This window comes from Lemur catta, chromosome 2 (genome assembly GCF_020740605.2).
Source record: "Lemur catta isolate mLemCat1 chromosome 2, mLemCat1.pri, whole genome shotgun sequence".
Taxonomy (NCBI): domain Eukaryota; kingdom Metazoa; phylum Chordata; class Mammalia; order Primates; family Lemuridae; genus Lemur; species Lemur catta.
Window position 1 is genome coordinate 60200193 of NC_059129.1, and position 6123 is coordinate 60206315.

Genomic DNA, 6123 nt, shown 5'->3' on the forward strand with positions numbered 1-6123 from the left:
CAGTGACAATGCAGTGGGAAGGAGCCTGGCCCCCTTAACAGGACAGCAAGACCAGATGCACAGAGCACAAAGATGCATGCTGAACTGAAAATAGGATTGAGATAGGAAGGGTGAGCTGATTATGGAAGGCCTTGAAGAATCAGACATGTTATTTTAGACTTGAGATGGTAGATAATGGAGAGGAACTGAAGGTTGCAAGGCCAAGAGAAACATGAAGTGATCACTTAAAAAGATTAGATGGGAAACTGAATGCTGAAAAGACAAGACGGAAGCTTCTCATTCATTCATTATCTGGCAAATATTTAATAGGGGCTTACTAAGAGTCAGGCTTGGGAGGCTAGCTAAAAGGCTGTTCCAGAACTGTAGGAGAGGAAAGGTGAGGTTCTGGATTAGAATATAGGAGGAGAGATCTATAGAAAATACATTTCAAAGGTTTTGATGACTCATTGATATGAGGGATGAAGAAAATTAAGAAAATGATTAAAGATAATTCCAAAGTTTCAAGATGGACATAATTTCCATCTTTACTAGGAACCTCAAAAAGCAATGAGAATAAAATGAACAATAAAATTATAAAACGGACCTTGATGATATTGAACTGTCAATAAATAAAACTCCAAAAAGGTCTGTTCTTGATCCTGGTAGCTCATTTACACATAGTCTGTAGGGAAGAAACTTGAGTGAGAAAAATCATTTCTTTGTGACTAAATGCTGAGTTCCCTTGGCAAGGACAGCATCGGCCTGCCTACTCAGATAGGCTCCATCAACCCTCCAACACACCCCTCTACCATCTGAAATTAGATTGCTATTAAGATATGTGGCTGCTCCCACCCCACCCCCACCCCCAGCCACCAGTTTTGACTTTAGAGAAGGGGACAAGGCAAAGTGGAAAGGGAGAAACAAAAAGTGGGCAGGGTCACTGAAAGGCTGGGCCTTAGGGATGGAGATTGGTACAGGATGTCATTTTAAATAAAGAATCCCAGCACTGCTTTCATTGCTACACCCACTTCCTAGTGTTTTACAATTCCTGGTCCTCAAATAGACAGGAAGTCGAAGTCCTTAAAGATTCTTTACTAAATTGTAGGGCTTTGTTTAGAAACTATTTCAAATGTGCATATTTATGCCTATGTTAAACTCCTTGCACAGTGAAGCACACGATGGAGACACAAATTCTTCTTAATAATTTGTAGGCTGACTACACAAATTTAAAGCTCATTTAAATTTCACATTCAGCAATGATACCATTCACTATTGGCGCACACCTTGAAACCCCACTCACAGGGAAATGTGAGAAATGAAAACTGCAACTATCAAACTTCTATTACTACAAAGAGTGCTCCTGGCCAAAATAAAAAAAACACAAACACCAAATACCTTAGAGAAATCCAGCCCTGCTTGCAAAATTCAGGGTAGTATTCCGTCAGCCTAGTTTGTCCAGCTTTAGCAAAAGCAGGTCTCTGTTTAGTTGTAAGTGGAAAGGACCACTCTTCTCTGCAGAATGATGCATTAAACTACATTACATATAACCCCCTAGATGTTGGCATCAAACTTTAAAAGGTTAGCATTACAAAAGAAACGTTTGCTCTGGAAAACCCTTTAACATCCTTCTCATAACATCTACTCAGATTAATAAGAAAGAAATCAGAGCAGAAAGAAATCCAGTGAAAAATGGTTGCAAAGAAGTATGTGAGGATTCTTGCTCAGACCCCTTGCGGGACAGCCAAGGGCCTAGTCAGGAAAATTCCAAGACCACGTCCTCAACATCCCCCTAAACGGGCTTCAGATCGGCTAAGACCTTCCCCCCTCTTCAAGACTAATAGGTAAACACGCATCAAAATCCTCCAAACTCCGGAGAAACCAGTTTTCCTGCCAGGAGGAGAGACCCACAGGGTAGCGGAGAGAAACTAGAACCCATTAGCCTCTTCCTGGCCCTCCGATCCTTCGCGGGACCACCCGTCAGGGCTCCCCCCACAGTCCCAGGCCAGCACCTGGAGTGACAGGTCGCCTGGCAGGAGCCCCGAAGTCCCCGAGCCCCACTTACTGGCGCCGCGAACACAGGCGGGGGCCCGCCCCTGCGGTGAGCGCAGCTCCTCGGCGAGCCGGGCGCAGCCGCGGGCTCGGGACTGGAAACGGGGACGACCCCTGCTAGGACAGGCCGAGGGCTCGGTACCGGGACGCCCGGGAGGCGCGGCGACTCGCACGGGCCGCACGGCGCATGGTAGTGCGGCAGGAACCCGGCCGTTTTCCAGCCTCCGGCAGGAAAACAAACAAAAGGCTGGGTGGCTTCTAGTGGGGACGACCGGCCGCTTTCCCTGGGAAAAGTTACCCTGCAGCTCCCCTCGCTGGCCCTGCGCGTCCCTGCACCGCGTCCACTTCGCCCCGGGGCGCCGCGCCGCTCTGCCCGGCCGAGGGCGGCCCTGAGCTCGGCGGCCCCAGCCGCCCGCGACCGCCCGCGACACCAAACGCGCGCCTGGGACAGGTCGGCTCTGTCAACCATCCAGATGTAGAAATGGAGGCTGTCGGTGCACGTTCTGAGTACACTTAATCGAAGGTAATGATGGTCACAACATTTTCCCGACTTTAAAAAACGCAGCTGATGCCACTGAATTGTATACTCAAAAATGCTGAAACGGCAACTTTTGTTACCTGTATTTTACCACAGTAGAAAAATGTTTAAAATAAAAACGCAACTGATTACCCGTTAGCATTCATTTGAACTCTCAAGAGTTGTTATATTGTGAGCAACTTTAGTTTGAAGGACTGGATTCTTATGCAGGTGGGAAACTGGCTAGATATCCTCCACACGATTGTCCTCTCTGTGTAACTAGTTATGTGAAATCTAACAGTAACACATTCACTTAGGTCATAAGTTATGGTGTAGATACTACCTTAAATCATCCTCATAAGGCTGAAGCGCTTTGAAAGAAGAAATTGCTTCCAGGGCCCTGATTTAAATTTACATAATTTTTCTAAGGCTTGGGTTTCCAAACTTTGGCAGGAAGCATCATATCCACCTGGAGGGCTTGTTAAAACAAATTCCTGGGCCCCACCCCAGAGTTTCTGGTGCTTGTGCTGCCGGTCCAGGGAATCGCATTGCCCTAAGCAACACAATTTTAATAAAGCAGTAACTCTTTAAGACTTTGTGGAGTCTTCTCCGAGCTGAAATTTCCCATCTCGTCAACTGATAATTTTCTCTCACTATTTTTTATTTTTGAAGTCCATGGACTGAATAAAGATACATTGTTTTTTACTGAAAGAATCTGTATCAAAGGCCTGAATCCCTCTCTCCTCTTGCACTTGTGGAAGAAACTTGCAAGATACCAGATAGTCAAGCATCCTTAGACTTCCTCTCCCAAATGGGCAAGGGTTATCTGGTCACTTGACAAATGTATAACATGTATCTACCTTTGTGTTTACCTATATAAACCATATGGCAAATGAAAATTAAAAATCATTATCAGTGAAAAAATAGGGAGACAAGAGGGAGCCTAACAAATCATACATATACTACTTACTCCCATGAAAATCAATTTTTAAAGTAAAATAATCAATTTGGCTACAAGTCAAATTCAATTGTCCAAGCAAGTCTACTTGGCAAATAGAGGTACTGTCTTGGTCTACCTTTAGCAAAGTTCACTGGGCTAGTAAGTAGCTTAGATCAGTAGTTATGACCTCAGGATAATTATAAGCCTGTAAATATATGAATAGATAATATAACACGGCCTGGAGGATATAGTGGAACTGATCTAAAATAGAAAATTAGTAGCTATGCAGCACAACAATGTTTTAATACAATAAGTACTCAATTTATCTTTACAAATATTTTAAGTTTTATTTAATTACTTGCTAAAACAATAGAAATCATCTGTGCTAATTGACCACAATATTTCAAATTAGCCTTCAACACTTTTAATGAAATACACTCATTCTGAAAATATTTCAGTACCTTATTCTTAGTGCGCAAAACTGATCTTTAGCATTCAAGGGTCACATTTATCATTTGCTTGTTATAAATCCTTAGATTTAACCCTTCCCCCCAATTTAAATTTCAAAATCCAATTTTAAAGAGTTCATTGGGAGGAAACTTATCCTTAAGAGACCTAAGCCCTAATGTCTCCACTGAAAACTAAAAACTTGAATTTTTGGCCTCTTCTAAACATGAAGGTACTTTGTATACGTATTTAACTTAGGGTGGAAATAAAAACACACTCCATCCGAAGGGTGCATTCTAATATAAAAACATTGGCATTTGTACTTCTTTACTGTAGCTCTTCATTTTCTTTCTCTCTTTGCCTCCATTTCTCTACCAAAGATGTACCGCATTTCTAAACTCTCCAGAATAAAATAATGGATTAGAAATTTAAACTCTGAGCTCGCTGAATATTTGGAATCTTAGTCCCTGGCACCTAGCAATAACTTGAGAAACTCAGTGTTTGCTAAGTGAAAGTAAGAGGATATGAAAGCTATAGGTTTTCACAAAACATGCAAACTTCCGTAGTTAAAAAGATTTAAACTGTGGAAAAATAAAATTTTGCCTGATAAATAAAAGTGCCTTCACTTAAGGGCACTCAGGTGTTTGGGCTTTAAGAGGTGGGGCGAGGACCGCGTGTTAAGTTCTGGTACCGCACGCAGAGCGGCGGACTACAAATCCCAGAGTGCCTCGCGGCCGTCGTCCCGCAGGACTCGAGTTTCAGGGCCTTGAAGCCGCACGTCCTTCCCCCATTGCATTATGGGATCTGTAGTGAAACAAGCCTTGTGTTGGCTCTTTTCTTGCTTTCCCCCAGCTGGGCACCTAAGCTTATCTTTCCTTCAACCTTCAGAATCATTCTGTGCTCTTAAAAAGTTCAGTCGTTCCAACAGCCTGTGACTGTTGCGGAGCTTCGCTGTTTCCCCGCGTTCCTGGCGCGGGACTCTAGCCAGAGTCCCTGAGGACCGTGTAGCGACCGTCCTGGGTGTCCAGTTCGATGCTCCTCAGGGCGGCTTGCCTTTGGAGTTCAGCCCTAAATTGGGGTTACAAACATTTTTGAGACAACCTTGTTCAAGTTTGTGTTCACTGAGCCGGACACGTGGGTTGAGTGTGAGGTCCGCGAACCGGCTAGCGCGCGGCAGGCCCAGCAATCGTCGCCCACCGCGAGGCAGCGCGCGGGGCCGGTGAGCCGGGCTGCGTTGACGGGCGGCGGCGGCATTGCGCATGCTCCGAGTGTCGGCGCAGGTTGCCGTAGCCGAGGGGGCAGCTCCGCCGCGGCGCCCGGGGTCTCCGATAGGGCCGACGCTCCGGTGCTCTCGCCGTCCTCGGCCTTGGCTGGCAGCGGGCGTCCCTCTGCTTCGCGAGTCGCCGGGCTCAGCCGCCGCTCCAGCGCGCCCCGACCTGGCCCCCTGCCCCGCGAAGATGGCTGCCGTACGCCGGGCCCGCAGTTACTGCCGCTGCCTGGTGCGCTTCTCCGACCGAGAACTCTGCTAAGCCCCGCTGCAGCAGACAGGCAGGAGTAGACACCCGGACACCCAGCACCGCTCCTCCGCGGGGGCGGTGCAAGGGGGCGCGGAGAGCCCCTCGACCGCAGCTGGCCGTCCCGCCAGCATGGTAACCTGGACTGGGGGTGCCGGGGGAGGACTCTGCTGGGCGGGGGTGCGGTGCGCAGGAGCCAGGCCCGGGGCTGGGGGCGCGTGGGGGAGCGGGGAGGGGACATGGGAGAGTGGGAGTTGCACGGCCGCCACCCATTATAGGCGCCCTGGCTTGAGAGGGAGTGGAGGAGATGTCAGCCCTGACCGCTCCCCAGGGTTCCTTCCTCGATATGAGAAGGGGTTTGCAGGACAGCCCAGAAAAATGCCCGTCCTCGGCTCACTGAGGATGTTGAACCAATCTCGCCCCTCTCGGGGGATAACATCAAAAGCGTTGAGCATGGATTGAGGCAGACCATTGTAGCGTCTGAATTCGAGAGGGAGCCCTGGCAAGAAGAGACACTTGTTGATTGCTCCTCTTCTGAAAAGCCGGGCCCACTGAGAGGCTGTTGCGGCGCCTTAAGTGTCCTGGGTTTGGGACGCAACTGCCCCGCTAGGTGTCAATGTCCTGGGTAGGATGTTAGCGGGCGGTCCTGGCGGAGTGAGGTTCCAAGGGTCGTGTCT

At 47.9% G+C, this 6123-nt stretch overlaps 1 protein-coding gene across 1 annotated transcript in view; it reads right to left on the reverse strand.

Moving 5' to 3' along the window:
- Positions 1–2284, reverse strand: part of CILK1 (ciliogenesis associated kinase 1) — a 57451-nt gene extending 55167 nt beyond the window's left edge. Inside the window, exon 1 of the mRNA XM_045543755.1 lies at positions 2042–2284. The gene's annotated coding sequence lies outside the window, so the exon portion shown is untranslated. The remainder of the gene's footprint in view (positions 1–2041) is intronic.
- Positions 2285–6123: the final 3839 nt, after the last annotated feature.